Source organism: Hevea brasiliensis, chromosome 10 (genome assembly GCF_030052815.1).
Source record: "Hevea brasiliensis isolate MT/VB/25A 57/8 chromosome 10, ASM3005281v1, whole genome shotgun sequence".
Lineage (NCBI taxonomy): Eukaryota > Viridiplantae > Streptophyta > Magnoliopsida > Malpighiales > Euphorbiaceae > Hevea > Hevea brasiliensis.
Window position 1 is genome coordinate 35,190,426 of NC_079502.1, and position 23,116 is coordinate 35,213,541.

General features: G+C 37.5%; 1 non-coding gene across 1 annotated transcript; it reads left to right on the forward strand.

Moving 5' to 3' along the window:
• Positions 1-4,370: 4,370 nt before the first annotated feature.
• LOC131169996 (small nucleolar RNA R71) lies at positions 4,371-4,477 on the forward strand. Its single transcript, XR_009140939.1, has one exon. It is a non-coding gene; the product is annotated as a small nucleolar RNA R71 (small nucleolar RNA).
• Positions 4,478-23,116: the final 18,639 nt, after the last annotated feature.

Sequence of the window (23,116 nt, forward strand, 5' to 3'; positions counted from 1 at the left end):
AATGGAGGAAGGTGGGTTAGGGATTTCGGCTGGTTTGGGATAAGGAAGAAGGCAGCTGCATTTTTGTTTCTTTTGGTCTTCATTTGTCTTTTTATTTATTAGTCAAAGGATGGCTTAAATGTGATTGGTCCAAATTTCTTAATGACATCACCATGATGTCATAATTGAGCTTTTTTTTTTCCTCATTTTCTTTCCTTTCCTCCACTACTCATTTTCAATTTGATTTCTAGTAATGTTTATTCATATTTTATGTTATTTTAATTATTTACTTAACTGGACAAGTCAGCCAAAAATCACCTCGGAAGGCGAAATGACCAAAATGCTCTCCGTTTGGCTTAACGGGTCAAAATTGTCTGTACCGATAGAAAAATTTTTCTAGGTATTTTCTTGGCATTCTAATGCCATAGGAACCTCAATTACCCTTCTCTGGAGTCCCAAAAATTATTTTATAATTTTTCCCTCGGGTCTAGGGCTCCTCGTTGTGAGAACCGCAACTTCCCTCCGGTTACCCATCGCTAGGGCACCGGCTCGTTTAACTTGATTGTATTTTATTTCTAAAATTTTTACTAAATTTTTCTTGTTAATATTTGAGTTAATTATGGTTCATGACTTTAGTTTGAATATTTTTCTGGACATTCTAGCTGTCCGGACCGATACCGTTCACCGGAACAGTAGGATGTACGGAGTGGTTATCGGGAGGGTGTTACACACCGTGCATCATCTAACTTCATGCACCAATCCTTCCTGGATCTGTTTACAGTTTTCTCTAAAATCTGCTTCAGTTCCCTATTTGAGATTCCTACTTGGCCGCTGGTTTGAGGATGATAAGGTGTGGCCACCTTGTGAGTCACTCCATACTTTTTTTATTAGTGTTTCGAATTGTTGGTTGTAGAAGTTAGTTCCTCCATCCCTGATTATTGCTTGTGGTGTGCCAAATCTTGTGAAGATATTCTTCTTAAAGAACCTTGTGACCACTCTAGCATTGTTGGTTGGTGTGGCTATTGCTTATACCCATTTTGACACATAATCAATACCAACTAGAATATACTTGTTTCCATGGGAAGAGGGGAATGGGCCCATGAAGTCTATTCCCCATATGTCAAACAATTCTACCTCAAGTATACCATGCAATGGCATTTCATTCCTATTTAAAGTGTTACCTGTTCTTTGGCATTGATCACAAGCTAGGACAAAGGATCTCACATCTTTAAACAAATGTGGCCAGTAAAATCCTGCTTGTAAGAACTTGGCTGCTGTTTTTGAGGTGCCAAAATGTCCTCCATATAGTGATGAATGGCAGTGATGAAGGATACTTTCCATATCTTCCTCTGGTATGCATCTTCTTATCAGCCCATCATTACATCTCTTGTACAGTAGAGGTTCCTCCCATATGTAATATCTCATATCATATAGGAATTTCTTCCTTTGTTGATAAGTCATGTTGGAGGCAATACCCTGTATACAAGAAAATTAACAAAGTCAGCATATAATGGAGCCTTGGAGAATGCAAGTAATTGCTCATCAGGAAATGAGTCATCAATTTTTGCAGATCCTTGAAGTCTCTTGTGTACTCCAATTTCAGCCTGGAAAGATGGTTAGCCACTTCATTTTTGGATCTCTTTTTATCCTTGATTTCAAGGTCAAATTCTTGCAAGAGTAGAATCCATCGAATCAGCCTTGGTTTTACTTCCTTCTTATTCAAAAGGTACCAGATTGCAGCATGATTTGTGAATACAATGACTTTTAACCCAATTAAGTAAGATCTGAATTTATCCATTGCAAACACTACTGCTAGGAATTCCTTCTTTGTGGTAGCATAATTGATTTGCACGTCATTGAGTGTCTTGCTAGCATAATAAATGGCATGGAGCTTTTTATCTTTTCTTTGCCCGAGCACTACTCCAACTGTAAAGTCACTCGCATCGCACATCACCTTGAATGATAGCTCTCAATTTGGTGACTGCATTATTAGTGTTGAGATCAGGGCTTCTTTCATCCTGTTAAAAGAAACAAGGCAATTTTCATCAAAATGAAAGGGAACATCTTGATTTAACAGGTTGGTAAGTGGCTTAGCTATTTTGGAAAAATCTTTAATGAATCTTCTGTAGAACCCTGCATGTCCCAAAAAGCTTCGCACTTTCTTGACTAATGTTGGTGGTGGCATGTTTTCAATGATCATAATTTTTGCCTTATCAACCTCAATTCCTCTTTCTGATATCAAATGTCCCAGAACTATACCTTCCCTTACCATGAAGTGGCATTTTTTCCAATTTAGGACCAGGTTTGATTCTTCACATCTTTGCAATACCTTAAACAAATTAACTAGGCGATCATCAAAAGTAGTTCCATAGATAGAAAAATCATCCATAAAAACTTCCATCATATTTTCAATATAATCAGAAAAAATAGCCATCGTGCATCTTTGAAAGGTAGCAAAGGCATTACAAAGACCAAAAGGCATTTTCCTATATGTAACTGTTCCATAAGGGCAAGTGAATGTGGTCTTTTCTTGGTCTTCTGGGTGAATGGGAATTTGAAAGAATCCCAAATACCCATCTAGATAACAGAAATAAGAGTGCTTTGCTAACCTTTCTAACATTTGGTCGATGAAAGGGAGAGGAAAATGGCCTTTTATGGTAGCACTGTTCAATTTTCTATAATCTATGCACATTCACCAACCAGTGACTACCCTAGTAGGGATTAGTTCATTGTTTGCATTTTGGATAACAGTCGTCCCACCCTTCTTAGGAACTACATGTACTGGACTAACCCATTTACTATCAAAAATTGGGTATATGATACCTGCATCTGATAGCTTTAAAATTTCTTTTTGACTAATTCTTTCATGTTTGGGTTAAGTCTTCTTTAGTGCTCGATAGTTGGTTTACTATTTTCTTCCATGGTATCCTATGCATGCAAATCAAGGGGTTGATTCCTTTTAGGTCTTCTATTTTATACCCTATGGCCTTGTTATGGATTCTAAGTTCTCTTAACAATTTTCCTCTTCTAACTTAGACAGGTTAGCATTAATTATAATAGGATATTTAGAGTTTGAGTCCAGAAATGCATACCTTAGTGAGCATGAGAGAGGTTTAAGCTTTACCTGTTTGGCATTTTCCTGAAGCTTGATCTTGGGCTATTACTCCTTTAACTCCTCCATCTCGGAGGCTTTAGCTACGGGTGGTAGGGGTGGATGAGTTGCTAACTATTATACACAGGCTGCTATTTCTGTGTTTTCATCATTCATTATGTGGCTGTGCACAATACATGCTTTAAGAGGATCTTTAGGATGTGTCTTATGAAATTCCTCTTTAACTTGTTTGTCAATTATGTCAAACTTAAAGCATTCATCAGGTTCGAATTTGTGTTTCATTGTGTCGAACAAGTTGAATTCCATTTCCTCTTCTCCTACCTTGAAGGTTAGTCCCCCATTTTTGACGTTTATGATGGCTCTGGCAGTTGCCAATAATGGTCTTCCCAATATGATAGGGATCTGAACATCTTCTTCCATTTCAAGGACAATAATGTCTACTGGAATGAAGAATTTGCCCACTTTGATAGGGATGTTCTCAAGTATGCCCACTGGATACTTAACAGATCAATTAGCCAATTGCAATGAAATTGTCGTGGGCCTCAATTCTCCGATCTCTAGCTTTTGCATATTGATAGAGGCATTACGCTCTTGCTTGCCCCAAGATCACAGAGGGCCTTGTCTAGTTTCTTCATGCTAATGAGGCGGGGTATGGAGAAGCTTCCTGAATCTTTTAACTTTGGAGGCAGTTTGTTTTACAGTATGGCACTGCATTCCTCTGTTAGAGCTACTGTCCCATAGTCTTCCAGCTTTCTTTTCTTTGACAGAATTTCCTTAAGAAATCTTGCATAGGATGGCATCTGAGAGAGTGCTTTAGTGAAGGGGATGTTGATATAAAGTTTCTATAAAACTTCTAAAAACTTCCCAAATTACTTGTCCAATTTGGCTTTTTGAAATCTCTAAGGAAAAGGTAGAGGAGGCTGATATAGCTCTGGTAACTTCTTTTTCTTCCCTGCTTCCTCTTCCTGATCTTTCTTGGCTTCTTCCCCCTTTTTCTCTGCTTGGCTTTCAGATTTTTCAGAATATGTAGCTTACTGTGAGTTGATCAAATTGAGCATTTATCATGCTTAGGGCATCCACTTCCAGGACTCCTACTGTTCTCTTTGCGTTTCCTCTTTCATTTGACCACTCATAATTATGGTATGCAACCCTCTCTAGAAGTTTAAGTACTTGTGTCACTATTTTCTTTATTAAGTCACCTTTTGCAGCTAAATCAAATGTGCTCCTTGTAGAGGGTAGTAACCCATTATAGAAATTTTGCACTAGTAGCCAATCCTCTAAGCCATGTTGTGGACATTCCCTCTGCAGGTCTTTATACCTTTCCTATGCGTCATAGAGTGATTCTCCTTCCTTTTGTCTGAAGGTGTTGAGCTCAAGTCTCAGTTTTGCTGTCTTTACAGGTGGAAAATACCTTTCTAGAAAAGCTTGTGAGAGGTTTTCCCAAGTGGTAAACGTTTCAGCTGGTTGAGAAAGTAACCACTTCCTTGCTCTGTCTCGAAGGGAGAATGGAAATGCTCTGAGTCTTATGGCTTGATCAGACACTCCATTAATCTTAAATGTGTCACAAAGGGCAAGAAAGCATTGGAGGTGATAATGTGGATCTTCTGTTGGTGAACCCACAAACCGGGTTTGTTGAATCATTTGAAGCCATGCTGGTTCTAGTTCAAAGTTGTTGGCTTCCACTGTGGGTCTAGTGACACTGGGCTGAAATCCTTGGACAGATGGAGCTCCGTAGTCTCTCAAGAGTCTTGGTCTGTCATTATTATTGGCCATGGTTAGAAAACTCTGAGTCTTGTGGAAAACTCCCCTTGATACTGATATTCTTCTCCTCAAGACGGCTGGAGAGAGTGCAGAATGCGAGTCTCTTTAAAGCTCCTAAAAAAATTACTATCAAAGGATACTCTTCTTTTTGGATGTTTTCTCTTTCTACTTATAATAGCTGTTTTAGGGTTAGGTCATTTTTGAGTCCCAAAAGCCTTAGGAGTCTGATTTGAATATGTAAATAAGAACGAAAATTCGGGTTTGAAAACTGGCTGCCGCAAGGTACACAGCCCGTGTGTCACTACACGGCCCAAGGCCATGTAACTTACTGGAGTGGAATTGCAGAGTCTTGCATTGGCACAGAGACTTACATCGGTCTGTGCTAGCTACACGGGCCTAGTTACATGGGCCGTGTACTTTTGTTCTCAGAAAGTTCTTCAAGCTTGTGCCCTGCAGATACTTACACGAGTCCCTGCAGATTACATAGGTCCAATTACACAACCCGTGTACTTTTGTTTGTCCATTGGCTTTCTAGCTTTCATCTGGCAGAAGGTTACACGGGTCTATAGCTTGGCTTACATAGCCCGTGTACTTTGTATTAGTAGAAATTCTGAGTCTTTTGACTTCTCCAAGCTTCCGTTTTGCACTCCTATACTCTGGGGCTTCACCCAAACACCTGAAATAATGCAGAAAATATGGAATTAAGGGCTTGATAATAGAAATTACGAAAACTAATGAAATTGTCGCAAGGTGTTTTACGGTCGCCTGGACGAACACTCACCGAAGTGGTAAAGTGAGGAGTTGCCACTTTAATTTTGAGGGAAATTAAAGAAAACCATTTGTGAAAGTAAGTTAAAATAAAACCACTTCAAAAACAGAGATTCTAGGTTCGGGGTCTGTAAACGGGTGGGGAAGGTGTTAGGCACCCCACCTTGTCCCTCAACGAGGGTAAGTAGATTTAACTTCACGTTCTTCGTAGTTGGGAGGGTTTGAATGGAAATGTTAATCCTTTTGACCGAAAGGAATGTTTGATTTTTCACTAATCTGGATTACCCAGATACATAAGTAAATGAGACAACCTTAGTGAGTTGCTGTTGCGTATTAATTTTACTTTAGGGGGAATCATCTTACGTATTTGTTAAAATTTAATTTGGGAATCGGATAAGAACTCTCCTCCGATCTCCTTTAAATATTTATTAAAATTTTTAAGCTTGAGAATCGGATAAGAACTCTCCTCCGATCTCTTTTTAAATATTTGATAAAATTTTTAAGTGAGAACCGGATAAGAACTCTCCTCCGATCTCCTTTTAAATGTTTATTAAAATTTTTAAGTGAGAACCGGATAAGAACTCTCCTCCGATCTCTTTTTAAATATTTATTAAAATTTTTAAGTGAGAACCGGATAAGAACTCTCCTCCGATCTCCTTTTATTAAAATTTTTAAGTTATGCCACTCAGTGTGCCGAGCACTCTATTTTATCTTAATTCATTTTTTTATTCTTCCTTTTGAATATAACTTGTGAAATATAATTTATTTAAGCCATTTATCGAAATTATAATTTATTTGAGGTTCCGAGAATTTTATAGAAAATCCGGCAGAGTACCGATTAAAAATAGAGAAAACAGTTCTTCGGAACCTGTGAAAAACACTTCTAATAATCATATTCATCCATTCACAAACTCCCATATCAAAATCTCAATATTTTTCAACCATTCGTTTCTCAATCATTCATCTCATTTATTAATCATGTACAAGTCATAAATAGACATCCACTCTTCCATTCACAAATACAATTTTCATTATTTACATGAATATCGAAATTTATTACATAAGTTCAAATACATATGAGAAAATAGAAATTAGTTACAAAATATCAAAATGAAATCTAGTGTCCTACCAATGCACTGTGGAAGGTGAGGTGACACGGACACTATGCAGAACTGTGAATGGCCTTACCCAATCTGTGGTCTACCGGGCCCTCTGTCCAACTCTTCAGTACCTACGCGTTGCAAAAGCGACGCGCTAAGCATAAAGCTTAGTGGTGCCAATAATACAAGAAAATACAATATGCAAATAAAAATAATAATTTCCTTGCTATTGTGTTCATAAGAAATGAATAATTACTAACTTATTGTGTAGTCGAGGGCTAATCATGTTTCATGATATTAATTTCTTCATGCATTTCGTTAATTATTTTCTTCATGATATTGAGCTTCTTTGTATTTTTGTAATCATTCCTGATACTTAATTTTTGTATTTTCTTTAATAATCAGTTCAATCACAGTTATACTTTTCCATGCCCAAGTAACCTATCTTTGGGCGGATCGATAACGGGTCGTTGGCACCGACATCTGCGGTGCCTCGGGCCGTCATACCATGGGACGCAGAACGTCAACCACGTATGCAGTCAGTATGGCTAAAAAGCCATGATATCACATAATCGGCATAAAAGCCATGAATACGGGCATAAAAGCCATGGATACGGGCATAAAGCCATGAATACAGGCATAAAGCCTTTCTTTTCGCAGTACTGCTAAAACAATACCCTATTGGCATGCCAAACTATCCAAACTAATCACATTAGGCCTACTAGGGCATTTTGCATTTTTAAGTTTCACAATTTTTGAATTTCAAGTTTTCATGTCACTATTCATTTCATTAGTCAACTAAAATATTGACTTTTGCATAAACAATAGGTACATTGATTTTAATACTCCCAACATACCACATTTTGTATTCAAAACTTGTTAGTTTTGGTCACTTTCTCAAAGCTTAGGTCATTTTGGCAAAATTGACAATTTTTGGTTTTGGTATCACTATTCGCCTCATTGGTCAACAAAAATGTTGACTTTTGGATAAAAAATAGGTGTATTGGTTTTAACACCCCAAACATACCACATTTTGTATTTTAAACTTGTTGGTATTGGTTGCCAATACCATTTCTAAGCTTAATGCTATTTGAACAAAATTTTCAGATTTGGTGCTTCATCTTTATTGTTCCATTTGATATTTCTACAGTGGGAATTTGAGGAAATGGTAAGCATGAAAGTTGTTCCTTATTTTGTCTAGTTGAATTTCGTTTTTTGAATCACTCCATTTGGAGTTTTGTAGCTCATGTTATGGCCAAAATAAGTTTACCGTTCACGTGTACTGTTCATGCTGAAATTTTGGGTTTTGACAGATTTTGGTCCAATTTTGGTCAGTAATTTGACTAAGTTAAGTTCATAATTTGGTCTAACTTTCTTCATATGACATGTTCTACCATACCTTAGGTTTCCATCGGTTCAAGAATCGCCTAAATCCGAGTTTTCTAGAGGGAGTTATAGTCATCCAAACATTACTGTTCAAATGTAAATCTACAGAGTTGCAGGTTTGATAACTTAACTTTGCCCAATCATTTGAATGGGTTAATGGCATTATTTGGGGTAGGTTTCTTCATAAAAGTTGTTTGTATATATCTTATCTTGTTGCTGTAAAAATTTCAGGTCAATTAACCAAATCTACAGTGAGTTATGGCCTGCTGTTCATTTGGTCAATTCTGCAGGGGCTGCTGCAGGGTGTCCGGATTGGGGCCAAGTTTTGGTCCTCTTGCTTTGGTCTTTTGGGCATGGTTTCTTCAGCAAAAATGTGCCATTATAAGCCTAGTTTCATGTCCAATTGGCCAAACACCAATTGGACCAACACAGCCCAAGTTATGGCAGTGCAAGTGGACTGAATTTTCAGTCCCTCTGCTGCTGTTCTAGGGCAGCCTGCAACTTCACTTTGCAATCCTATTTTTCAGTCCATTTTATGGTCAACTTACCTAAGATGGTCACTAATTGACCATTAAAATGTGCTCTAACAATTTCCTAAGCCAAGTCATTTTTCACTCCCCAAAACCCTAGCTTCACATTAGGTTTTCTACAAAATGCCTTAGTTAGCATACCAACTTATTATTCTTATGTTTATAAACATCCTACATGATTTTAGTTCACTTCAAGCTCATCAAAAACACTCCTTCCTATTCCTTCACTAGGGCATCCAAAACTCATGTACACATACACATGAATTTTGTTCATTTAAATTACATTTTCTTACTAAATTCAAGTTCCATTTCATGAAATTAAAGAGTTTTAGGTATATAGTGCACTAACCTTGAATAGGGCAGTTTTTTTCCCAACTCAAACTTCTCTTTCTTTCCTCTTCTTGGCTGCCAAAAGCTTCTTTAAGGTGTAGGGTAAAATTTTAATGAAGTGGGGTTAGGGTTTTATGGTGAAACAAGGTAGGAAATTAAGCTTGCTTGATTGAACATCAATGGAGGGAGGAAGAAGAGAAACTCACGTTTTTCGCTGAAGAGAAGGCAGCTGGTTTTTGGTCTTCCTTGGTCTTTATTTATCTCTTTTATTAGTTAGTCAAATGGTTACTTAATGGTGATTGGTTGGCAATTTTAAATGACATCACAATGATGTCATAAATAAGCTTTTTCTTCACTTTCTTTTCTTTCCTCCACTACTCATCTTCAATTTAATTTCTAGTAATGTTTATCCATATTTTATATCATATTAATTATTTACTCAACTGGACAAGTCGGCCAAAAATCACCTCTGAAGGCGAAATGACCAAAATGCCCTCTGTTTGGCTTAACGGGTCAAAATTGTCTGTACCGATTGAAAAATTTTTCTAAATATTTTCTTGGCATTCTAATGCCATAGGAACCTCAATGACCCTTCTCTGGTGTCCCAAAAATTATTTTATGAATTTTTCTCCGGGTCTAGGGCTCCTCGTTGCGAGAACCGCAACTTACCTCTGATTACCCATCGCTTGGGCACCGGCTCATTTGACTTGGTTGTATTTTATTTCTAAAATTTTTACTAAATTTTTCTTATTAATATTTGAGTTAATTATAGTTCTTTACTTTAGTTTAAATATTTTTCTGGACGTTCTAGCTGTCCGGACCGACACTGGTCACCGGAACAGTAGAATGTACGGAGTTGCTACCGGGAGGGTGTTACAACTCTTCCCCTCTAATTTAAATTTCGTCCTCGAAATTTACCCAATGTAAATGGCCAAGGAGCTAATACCTCGTTATTTCTTCACCTTTCCGTGTTATCCTACTTCACTTTCTCCTTAGTCTCAATCCTATCCTCAAACAGTTATGTACTCATCCTTTTTCATCTTAAATATAGTCTCCTTCTCATCTCCATTCGCTATCTCATTGCCTCTTCACTCTCTTATTCCATACCTTAACCTAAAATAAACAGGAAACAGATCTGCAATAGTGTCACCTCGACTCTTATGAATGCAATGCATGATATGCAATCTATCTAGGTCCAGAAACGCCTAAACCGCGCTTTGATACCAATAAATGTGACACCCCTTACCCGACTACAGTGTAGCCAAGCAAGTTATTGAAGGAACGGAAGCGTGAAAAACACAAGATTATACCATTGAATTCAAAAAAATTTCGCCTAGGGTCACATGCACCATGCAAGATTTATTTTTATCTATTTGATTTCAATGATAAACAACATATTAAAACTCTTTTAATATGTTTTTTGATCTCTATTTGCCATTTAAGATTTTAAAATTAATCAGATTAATTTTAGAACCCTAGATTAAATCAAGAACGATTACACTAACCTCTTGATGCACTGCAGCGTGTCTGCGCCTTTGAGATTCGTCTTCAGGACACCAAATGTTGTCCCTCTAGCTTGTCCACACCAAGAACACCTATGGCAGCCCTTGAACAGCCTGTAAAGCTTTTTCTATTAATTAGAAATTCAAGTTCTGCCTTTTAAGAGATTAGAGATGTAAACAGGACACTAGAAACAATTTCTAGTGTTCTTAATTCAAGAGATTGATGGCTAATCTCTTTGAATTGATGAGAGATGAAGAGAAATAGCTGGAGAGGCTCAAAGTGGCATGAAAAATGAGAGGAGAGGCTGCTGGTTATTTTTTCTTTTCATAACCACACTTAAATAGCTAGGTTAACACATTAAACCCTAGCCACATGTCACCTTTTGATTAGCTCTAGGTTTAAGTGACCCAATCACATTGTGCCAAGTGTCAAACCTATATTTAATCTTGATTTTAATCATCTTACATGATCAAAAACATTTGCAAGCTTATGTGTAATCCCATGTGTCACCATCTCATGGTGCCACGTGTCACAATGAAATGACCAAAATGCCCTCGTGTCTTAATTTTGAGTTCTTAACCCAAAATAATTATTTTCTTCTTCTAATTAATTTATATCAAATATAAATTAATTAATTAATCTCTATTAATTAATTTCTCATCAATTAAATTCATATTTAAACACTTTAAATATAAATTTAATTTATACTACACATCCAATAATCTAGATTTGGTTTCAAGTCATGCTAGGGACTTTGCAATTTAATTGCAAACCAAATCTATTTAATTAATCAATTAAACTCTTTAATTAATTAATTAAATCATATTTAAATAGGTGATAACTTGTGTATGTGTGTGACTTACTAGGCTCATCACTAATTGGCAATGAGACATGATATCAACTCTTAATATCATCAGAACTCTTTCTTACCATAAATGATTTCTCTAAATCATTTTATGAACCTCATAGACCATGGTTAACACCTAGCATAGCATGCCATGGCCACCCAATTAGTAATAAGATTTACCTTAAATGAACCTATAATCATATGTTACCATGCACTAGAATCTCTCTGTTACAAAATCCCAACTCAAGCTGGAGTCATGGTTTATGTCAAACTCCATTTGCTATGAATATTATGTTCTCTTTTAATTCCAGTTCTTGATTAAAAAGATTTTCTCATCAAAAACTCTTTTCTGAATAAATCTATCTGTCCTGGCCAGGAACTTGAAACATCAAGAACAATTAAATGAACATAGGATTTTATCTCTATTTACTTAGAGGAACAGATTCCATCTTGATCAACACCTACCTCCATATATAACTAGCAGGAGCCAACACATGCCCATATACCCATACATAGTACAAGTATGAAAGCAGTATCAAACTCAAACTACCTATATACAAGATAACTGTGCTATCTCAGGTCTAAAGATTATATGCACTGATATGATTTATGATAAAACATTGACAAGAGTAAACTCCATGTGCTTGTCATAAGTGTCACTGGTTCGGCCTACTTATCATTTATAAGTGCCTATCATGTTTGTTATATGGCATGAGACTCACCATTCCATCTTATTTATATCTCATATAAATAACTTGGGAACAAACATGAATACAATCTTTCTGGATAAGTCATGTCCTTATTATGAAGTATCCTCGATTGTGAACCTATTTATGATACTTTGTGCTAGAAATATTGTCACTCATATTCTTAACAACTTAAGAATAATATTTCTAACAAAATATCAATGGACCTTTTCTATTACACATAAATATATTATGTAAACGGAAAAGTAGAAATGCCTTTTATTAATAAAATTATGTACAAGATACATACTAAATGATATGCTCTAGGGCATACTACTAACAGTTATGCCACTCAGTGTGCCGAGCACTCTATTTTATCTTAATTCATTTTTTTATTCTTCCTTTTGAATATAACTTGTGAAATATAATTTATTTAAGCCATTTATCGAAATTATAATTTATTTGAGGTTCCGAGAATTTTATAGAAAATCCAGCAGAGTACCGGCTAAAAATAGAGAAAACAGTTCTTCGGAACCTGTGAAAAACACTTCTAATAATCATATTCATCCATTCACAAACTCCCATATCAAAATCTCAATATTTTTCAACCATTCATTTCTCAATCATTCATCTCATTTATTAATCATGTACAAGTCATAAATAGACATCCACTCTTCCATTCACAAATACAATTTTCATTATTTACATGAATATCGAAATTTATTACATAAGTTCAAATACATATGAGAAAATAGAAATTAGTTACAAAATATCAAAATGAAATCTAGTGTGCTACCAATGCACTGTGGAAGGTGAGGTGACACGGACACTATGCAGAACTGTGAATGGCCTTACCCAATCTGTGGTCTACCGGGCCCTCTGTCCAACTCTTCAGTACCTACGCGTTGCAAAAGCGACGCGCTAAGCATAAAGCTTAGTGGTGCCAATAATACAAGAAAATACAATATGCAAATAAAAATAATAATTTCCTTGCTATTGTGTTCATAAGAAATGAATAATTACTAACTTATTGTGTAGTCGAGGGCTAATCATGTTTCATGATATTAACTTCTTCATGCATTTCGTTAATTATTTTCTTCATGATATTGAGCTTCTTTGTATTTTTGTAATCATTCCTGATACTTAATTTTCGTATTTTCTTTAATAATCAGTTCAATCACAGTTATACTTTTCCATGCCCAAGTAACCTATACTAGACGACTGGACTGGATAATGGGTCGTTGGCACTGGACACTGCGGTGCCTCGGGCCGTCATACCATGGGACGCAGAACGTCAACCACGTATGCAGTCAGTATGGCTAAAAAGCCATGATATCACATAATCGGCATAAAAGCCATGAATACGGGCATAAAAGCCATGGATACGGGCATAAAGCCATGAATACAGGCATAAAGCCTTTCTTTTCGAAGTACTGCTAAAACAATACCCTATTGGCATGCCAAACTATCCAAACCAATCACATTAGGCCTACTAGGGCATTTTGCATTTTTAAGTTTCACAATTTTTGAATTTCAAGTTTTCATGTCACTATTCATTTCATTAGTCAACTAAAATGTTGACTTTTGCATAAACAATAGGTACATTGGTTTTAATACTCCCAACATACCACATTTTGTATTCAAAACTTGTTAGTTTTGGTCACTTTCTCAAAGCTTAGGTCATTTTGGCAAAATTGCCAATTTTTGGCTTTGGTGTCACTATTCACCTCATTGGTCAACAAAAATGTTGACTTTTGGATAGAAAATAGGTGCATTGGTTTTAACACCCCAAACATACCACATTTTGTATTTAAAACTTGTTGGTATTGGCTGCCAATACCATTTCTAAGCTTAATGCTATTTAAGCAAAATTTTCAGATTTGGTGCTTCATCTTTATTGTTCCATTTGATATTTCTACAGTGGGAATTTGAGGAAATGGTAAGCATGAAAGTTGTTCCTTATTTTGTCTAGTTGAATTTCTTTTTTTGAATCACTCCATTTGGAGTTTTATAGCTCAAGTTATGGCCAAAATAAGTTTACTGTTCACGTGTACTATTCATGCTAAAATTTTGGGTTTTGACAGATTTTGGTCCAACTTTGGTCAGTAATTTGACTAAGTTAAGTTCATAATTTGGTCTAACTTTCTTCATATGACATGTTCTACCATACCTTAGGTTTCCATCGGTTCAAGAATCGTCTAAGTCCGAGTTTTCTAGAGGGAGTTATAGTCATCCAAACATTACTGTTCAAATGTAAATCTGCAGAGTTGCAGGTTTGATAACTTAACTTTGCCCAATCATTTGAATGGGTTAGTGGCATTATTTACGGTAGGTTTCTTCATAAAAGTTGTTTGTCTATATCTTATCTTGTTGCTGAAAAAATTTCATGTCAATTAACCAAATCTACAATGAGTTATGGCCTACTGTTCATTTCGTCAATTCTGCAGGGGCTGTTGCAGGGTGTCCGGATTGGGGCCAAGTTTTGGTACTCTTGCTTTGGTCTTTTGGGCATGGTTTCTTCAGCAAAAATGTGCCATTATAAGCCTAGTTTCATGTCCAATTGGCCAAACATCAATTGGACCAACACAGCCCAAGTTATGGCAGTGCAAGTGGACTGAATTTTCAGTCCCTCTGCTGCTGTCCTAGGGCAGCCTGCAACTTCACTTTGCAATCCTATTTTCAGTCCATTTTATGGTCAACTTACCTAAGATGGTCACTAATTGACCATTAAAATGTGCTCTAACAATTTCCTAAGCCAAGTCAATTTTCACTTCCCAAAACCCTAGCTTCACATTAGGTTTTCTACAAAATGCCTTAGTTAGCATACCAACTTATTATTCTTATGTTTATAAACTTCCTACATGATTTTAGTTCACTTCAAGCTCATCAAAAACACTCCTTCCTATTCCTTCACTAGGGCAGCCAAAACTCATGTACACATACACATGAATTTTGTTCATTTAAATTACATTTTCTTACTAAATTCAAGTTCCATTTCATGAAATTAAAGAGTTTTAGGTATATAGTGCACTAACCTTGAATAGGGCAGTTTTTTTCCCAACTCAAACTTCTCTTTCTTTCCTTTTCTTGGCTGCCAAAAGCTTCTTTAAGGTGTAGGGTAAAATTTTAATGAAGTGGGGTTAGGGTTTTATGGTGAAACAAGGTAGGAAATTAAGCTTGCTTGATTGAACATCAATGGAGGGAGGAAGAAGAGAAACTCACGTTTTTGGCTGAAGAGAAGGCAACTGGTTTTTGGTCTTCCTTGGTCTTTATTTAGCTCTTTTATCAGTTAGTCAAATGGTTACTTAATGGTGATTGGTTGACAATTTTAAATGACATCACAATGATGTCATAAATAAGCTTTTTCTTCACTTTCTTTTCTTTCCTCCACTACTCATCTTCAATTTAATTTCTAGTAATGTTTATCCATATTTTATGTCACATTAATTATTTACTCAACTGGACAAGTCGGCCAAAAATCACCTCTGAAGGCGAAATGACCAAAATGCCCTCCGTTTGGCTTAACGGGTCAAAATTGTCTGTACCGATTGAAAAATTTTTCTAAATATTTTCTTGGCATTCTAATGCCATACGAACCTCAATGACCCTTCTCTGGTGTCCCAAAAATTATCTTATGAATTTTTCTCCGGGTCTAGGGCTCCTCGTTGCGAGAACCGCAACTTACCTCTGATTACCCATCGCTTGGGCACCGGCTCATTTGACTTGGTTGTATTTTATTTCTAAAATTTTTACTAAATTTTTCTTATTAATATTTGAGTTAATTATGGTTCTTTACTTTAGTTTAAATATTTTTCTAGACGTTCTAGCTGTCCGGACCGACACCGGTCACCGGAACAGTACAATGTACGGAGTTGCTACCGGGAGGGTGTTACACTGTTCCTCTAAGTAAATAGAGATAAAATCCTATGTTCATTTAATTGTTCTTGATGTTTCAAGTTCCTGGCTAGGACAGATAGATTTATTTAGAAAAGAGTTTTTGATGAGAAAATCTTTTTAATCAAGAACTGGAATTAAAAGAGAACATAATATTCATAGCAAATGGAGTTTGACATAAACCATGACTCCAGCTTGAGTTGGGATTTTGTAACGGAGAGATTCTAGTGCATGGTAACATATGATTATATGTTCATTTAAGGCAAACCTTATTACTAATTGGGTGGCCATGGCATGCTATGCTAGGTGTTAACCATGGTCTATGAGGTTCATAAAATGATTTAGAGAAATCATTTATGGTAAGAAAGAGTTCTGATGATATTAAGAGTTGATATCATGTCTCATTGCCAATTAGTGATGAGCCTAGTAAGTCACACACATACACAAGTTATCACCTAATTAAATATGGTTTAATTAATTAATTAAAGAGTTTAATTGATTAATTAAATAGGTTTGGTTTGCAATTAGTTTGCAAAGTCCCTAGCATGACTTGAAACCAAATCTAGGTTATTGGATGTATAATATAAGTTAAATTTATATTTAAAGTGTTTAAATATGAATTTAATTAATGAGAAATTAATTAATAGAGATTAATTAATTAATTTATATTTGATATAAATTAATTAGAAGAAGAAAAATAATTATTTTGGGTTAAGAACTCAAAATTAAGACACAAGGGCATTTTGGTCATTTTGCAGTGTGACACGTGGCACCATGAGATGGTGACACATGGCATAACACATAAGCTTGCCAAATGTTTTTTAATCATGTAAGATGATTAAAATCAAGATTATATATAGGTTTGACACTTGGCACAATGTGATTGGGTCACTTAAACCTAGAGCTAATCAAAGGGTGACATGTGGCAAGGGTTTAATGTGTTAACATAGCTATTTAAGTGTTGTTATGAGAAAATAAAATACAACCAGCAGCCACACTCCTTGGTCACGCCATTTTGCAGCCCTCCCTCTATTCTTCTTCATCTCTCATCAATTCAAAGAGATTAGCCATCAATCTCTTGAATTAAGAACACTATAAATTGTTTCTAGTGTCCTGTTTACATCTCTAATCTCTTAAAAGGCAGAACTTGAATTTCTAATTAATAGAAAAGGTTTTAAAAGCTGTTCAAGGGCTGCCATAGGTGTTCTTGGTGTGGATAAGCTAGAAGGACAACATCTGGTGTCCTGAAGATGAACCTCAAAGGCGCAGACACGCTGCAGTGCATCAAGAGGTTAGTGTAATCGTTCTTGATTTAATCTAGGGTTCTAAAATTAATCTGATTAATTTTAAAATCTTAAATGGCAAATACAGATCCAAAAACATATTAAAAGAGTTTTAATATGTTGTTTATCATTGAAATCAAATAGATAAAAATAAATATTGCATGATGCATGTGACCCTAAGTGAAAATTTTTGAATTCAATGGTATAAACTTGTGTTTTTCACGCTTCCGTTCCTTCAACCTGAAGACTAAGGTTTGCCTTGAAATGAAGAATACCTTGTTAAAATGCAGTCCGATCAATATTATATACAAGTATGAATGGAGTTGAACTTGGACAACGGAAGTGGGAATAAAGATAACAAAGACAGAAAGTGAGAGTGTCACAGGATAATGAACGAACTGAAAATGGAGAGTTTCAGTATTCAGAAATCCTTTACAAGAAAATACTTCAGATAACTGGTTTCAAAAGTTTTTCTTATGAAAGCTTCAAAAATAGCAGAGTAACGAGCTGAATTAAGTTTCAGAGTCCTTCCGCTATATTCACTATTTGTCCTCCCTTGAACAGTTTTTCATACAGGTATTTATAGGAACTGGGTGCTCCCCATGGAGGGTCAGGATCTGTTTTGAGCGAGATGGAGGGTTAAGATTTTGAAGGACATGATCTAAGGGCTCGGGAATTAAAGAGAATCAGAACGGACGACTGAGATCCCTTCCGGAGTATTTGTCCTTTTCTCTCTTCTAATCTGACGGCCCAAAATTTCTTGTCAAGAGCGATATGAGGGCTAGGAGTGAAAGGCGCTGATCTTATCATTTTCTTCTTCGATCCAAGGGCTCCGAGCTCGTCCATACAAGTAAGATTAACGGTGGAGATTTAGATGTATGGTGCTGTCCTGACGTACTCTGGCACATGTCAATAATGCGGGCGATTCTGGGGCGTGCAGTGGAGATTTCGTTTGCGACGCTTTAACTACCTTAGCCCTGATTATGACGATAATCAGCAGGAGCTGTCTTATTCTTTTTGCTATCCGACCTCCTTTCTTTTCCAATCTTCCTAACACGCTCTTTTCCGATCTTTCATGCCGGTCTCCCTTCTACCGATCTTTACCACACCGGTCTTCCTTTTTTCGGGTTCGGTCCAGTCAAAGCATTTATTTCCCTCAATTTTCGAGGCGTCCACTTCGTTTTTTGTTTGCAATAAATGCTCAAATTTTCCTATATATACCTTCAATCGGGAAGCCCTACCTCATTTCACTTTCTCCCCTATTCTCCTCATTTTCCTGTTCTAGCTGCTCCGGTAACAATCCCGGACAAGATGACCGCTTTTAATCTTTTTCCGGTTGCCCTCTTTGTTCCTTGCTTGAAAATTTACGATCCCGGTGATTGAAAAATCATGATGACCTTATCTGATGATAGTGAGAGAACTGGACTAATTAACCGATCTGGATCGAGGACCTCGATCGTGCTGATCTCGAATCGTTCGCCCGATATAATCGGCGAACTGATTTCGGGCGAGAAGACTACTAATATTCCCCTCAACACCGGTGACTGCTCTTTGGCATTCATCTGGCTCCTCTCCACTCTGGGTGTTCCGACAGTGGCTCGGTTTTGAGCGGTAACTTTGATGACGACCTCTCTCATTCTCATGAGAGTCATAGTCCCCCCAGCCGGTCTCCTGGTCAAACACATCTTTTAACTCAGCCACAAGACTAGGCTTTGACATAGGCCTTTTAGATAGGATGTTCCACATATCTCTAAAGATCGCCCTTATGATGTAATTAGATCTTTAATGTAATCCGATCTCTAGAGATCGCCCAAATGATGTAATTAGACCTTTAATGTAATCCGATCTCCAGAGATCGCCCAAATGATGTAATTTGACCTTTTGGAAATAAAATTTATTTTGCCAATTATCACTTTATTATTATTGATTATTTTCCGATCTCTAGTGTGTTTATCTGATCTAGTTTCCAACTGAACAGCCCTTATCCGATCCGCACTTCCAAACATTTGCCTTAATTAGCCGATCCCTAACTAGTCGGTCTCTCCTTATGGAATTTTGGAATATTCGTGAGACGTGTCAGAACAGCTAGCGAGTCCCGCTAACCGATGCACTACCTGGAACATCGTGAGCATTAAATGCTCGGACGAGTATAAATAGGGGTGGGGGTTAGCCATTTGCTCCCTTATGTCATTTTTAGTCTCTTGTGAACAACTTCAAAATTCTCTCGTTTCCTCAAGTTCTTCTGACACCGATCAGACTCCGGTAAGGGTTCTGATACTTATTTTAGTTTAAATTTCTTGTTTCCTTTGAAAATGAGCGGCGCCGAGGGTCAGAGAGCAGCAAGTCCCCCTTCCGTTCAGATCTCGTGGTCATCTGATGAAGTGGAGGTGGTCAGACCAAGCGTGCGACCTGAACCTTCTAGGGTCCCTGTTCCAGCTCGAGGGCAAGCAGCACCATCAAGGCCTGTACCTTCTTCAGGGAGGGAAAATCTTCCCATGGACGAGCTACCATCAGTTCTTCAAGAAACCGACCTACAATTGTTCAGCCAAGAATACAACATTCATCCTGATTCATTCGAACTCATCTGGTGTCACGGAGATATCCGAGCCGATCACTTCTTCGAAGGGAACGACATGATTATAGTATACGAAGAGCAATTAAAAGCCGGTCTACGGTTCCCTTTGGACAACTTCTTCAAGGAAGTTTTAAAATATCACCAAGTGTGCATCGCTCAAGTTCACCCGAACTCGTGGCCGATCTTAGTAGCCTTCCGAGGCTTATGCCGAGCTAAGGGACTCCGACCCACAGCTAAGGTATTCGCCGAACTACATAGATTAACTCGTCGAAAGGATGACGAATATTGGTTCTTCCAGGCGAAACCTCATTGTGGACTTTTTACCGACCTGCCTTCCTCCCTGAAGAATTGGAAGAATCGCTTCTTTATCCTGAGGAGCAAAATTTCGAACAGCTTTGAAGGCTTCCCCTGCAGCTGGCTGCACCAGGGCCCCGTACTTCCGAATCGCATCACCTTAAATAGAGAAGAAGGCCTGATGGCGATGGAGATAAAGGATCAGGCGAGCAGAGAGAAGTTTTCTTGTCTGGATGCTGTGATTGCCGAACTGCATCACTGGACAATGGAGTTGATCACGGGTGAAGATCGCGGGCTTCAGCTCTCTGACCTCGGCATCAATATTTTCCTATATCTCAAATCTTTGGACCTTAGCGATCTCACTGACATCTTCTTTGTGCAGGTATGGCAAGCAGCGAAGCCTCCAAGGAGAGCCGAAAGCGAAAGAGAGAGGTCTCCTGGAAAGTGCGGGAGATGAAGTGATCTGAGCTGCTCTAGACGCCTAGCCATGAGCCCAGGGAAATACAAGGGGGCTCATCTCAACCTTCGGGGCAGCCGATCCCCAAGGTAGAAGTGATCCGATCTCCTCCTCGCTAAGAAGAGCCGCCTTCAGCTCCTCCAGTTGCTTCAGGTGCGGAAGGGGGTCCCTCTCAACCTACCACACGGACCCTCTCCCGCGGTGCTCAAGTGCTGATCCATTCCTTGGAGAAGAACCGAACTGTTCGGGAGAATCCGGGTTTGGCTAAAGTCCTGGGTGCTTCTATTTGCCTTCGGGAGGATCAGGACAGGTTGTCTCCGGACAACCTTGATAATATCCTGACCCGATCCATGAGCTCAACGTGGAGTGCTTGGTGAATCAGCACATCGTCTGGGAGAAGGCTCACCACCTGGGTAAGGAGGTCGAGAAGATAGGTTATGAAGTGGCTTCCCTCTGATCCCAACTCTCATCCGCTCAGAACTACATATCTGAAATTAAGGGGCGGATGAAGTTCTACGAGGACAAGCTGGCCGAGCAAGCTCGTGTTCTAGCCGAGTGAGATCGTATTATTGAATAGCTTCAAGGGCTCCGGGCTGGTGAAGTTGCTCAGCTCACTGAGGAGCTCAAAGCGAAAGATGAAGAGGCGGTGACAAGGGAGGCCGGCGCTTATGTGAATGCTCACAGGGATCTCCTAGCCGAGCTCAAAAATCGGTACCCTGAAGAGGACTTCTCTTGGATGGTAGATCTGGCTCCCCAGGACGAGGGTGAGGATAGCGAGGAGGAGCCTGAGGGTGAGAGAGGAGATGAGCAAAATGTAGATCAGGCTGGGGGTGATCCTCCAGCTGAATGACTTGTAAAAACTTTAATATGAAATGAAGCTCGCTTTTGTTCAGTGAATGGATGTGATCGAAAAATCTCTAAATTACTTAAGCACTTGATTGTCTGAGCATATTAAAACAACTAAAGTTGATTATTAATCTAAGTGTATGAGGTTGGAAAACACCATAAGCATGAGATCGGCAGGGAACCAACGCTAAACAGGACTTAATTTAAAATTGGAAATTTGGCTTGAGTACTTAAGATCGGGATCACCATTAAACCGGATTGGAACCTTAACTTGATTATTCCTAAACTTTTAAAATGAAGATCTAGTGCTGGTTCAGTTTCGTCTAACGAGAGAGATCGGGAATGTAATTGACTATTTAGGATATTTGACAATTGGTTTGAGAGATCGGCAAGGCTTTAAGTGACATGGGGACTTAGTATTGGTTTGATTCCTTTTGAGGAGAGGTCGGAAATGTGATTGTTTGGTAAAGAGAGATCGGAAATGTGATTGGCTGGCAAAGGGAGACTTAGTGCTGGGGATCAGTTTCGAAATTTATTGATTTTGGGGATCGGCTAAAATATGGTGTCGACAGAAATCAACTACTATGCATGAGATTACTTAACTAAATGCTATGAGATAGTATACAATTGTGCTTAAAAATATCTATACAATTCAAGTGCATCAATGTGGTGTCTACTATGCTCACTCAACGGTATTTTCCTTTCCTTTACCTGCGATGGCATAAAAAAAAAATCATCACTGAGTACGAAGACTTAGTGGTGCATAACTATCAATTTATAAAACCTCACGTAAAACATAAATATCATTTCATAATAAAATATTTCATTTATTCAACATTTCATGAAACATGAAAATAAACACAAAACTTTCAATAACACATTTCTTATACCGTTTAAAAATAGTTGGTGTTTCCAATATCTCACAATTTGTACAAAGACACAAAATTTTTTATCAATGCTATGTTGTACACCATGATAAGCTATCTCAACCCCAACTAGCCGAAACTAATAAGGGAGGCAAAGCTAGCTAGCAAATATGAGTGCACCCATCCGATCTCAACCTCAACTAGTAAGCTAGAGAGGGAGGATAATATAACCAATCTCAACCCCATAAGTGGAGGAGGAACATATCCAATCTCAACCTCATAAAGTGAGAGAGGAAATCAAAGTTTGTCATGCCAACTGTGGTTTTACAATAATTTTAAAATAATTTCCATTCAAATAAACAAACATTTCAAGTCATCACATATGGTTGACAACACATCAATTTCAGAAACTCTTCTAAATCACATAAATCCGGCCATCCTCGTGCTACAACAAAATAAATGGCCAAACGTCTACCTTTTCATCACAATAATAAATTCTTTTCAATATTAAAAATGTTCTCAAAACAATATACATAATTCTCAATCAATCACACATTTCTTTTGACAAGGGAAATTCCCATTTGAGCTTGTAGAAAATCTATTCTTTCCATCTGCAAATTTAAAATACAAGAAGGTTAGAATTGCGCACAAACCTTATCTTAGTCTCCTTTCTTTGATCTATTTCTCCCTTTACTTCTAACTTCTCTTCTCCACTGAAACACATAATTTCAAAAGTTTTAATACTTATTCTAACTTCCACTAGTAACTAACCAAATAAACTCCTAGTGAAATTCCTAAAATAACTATACGTTCTAACTATTCTACCAACAATCAGCTCAGGTAATTAGCTTGTGCTTTTTTCATAAGATTTTTAGATTTGTGTCTTACCTTTTGTTTAG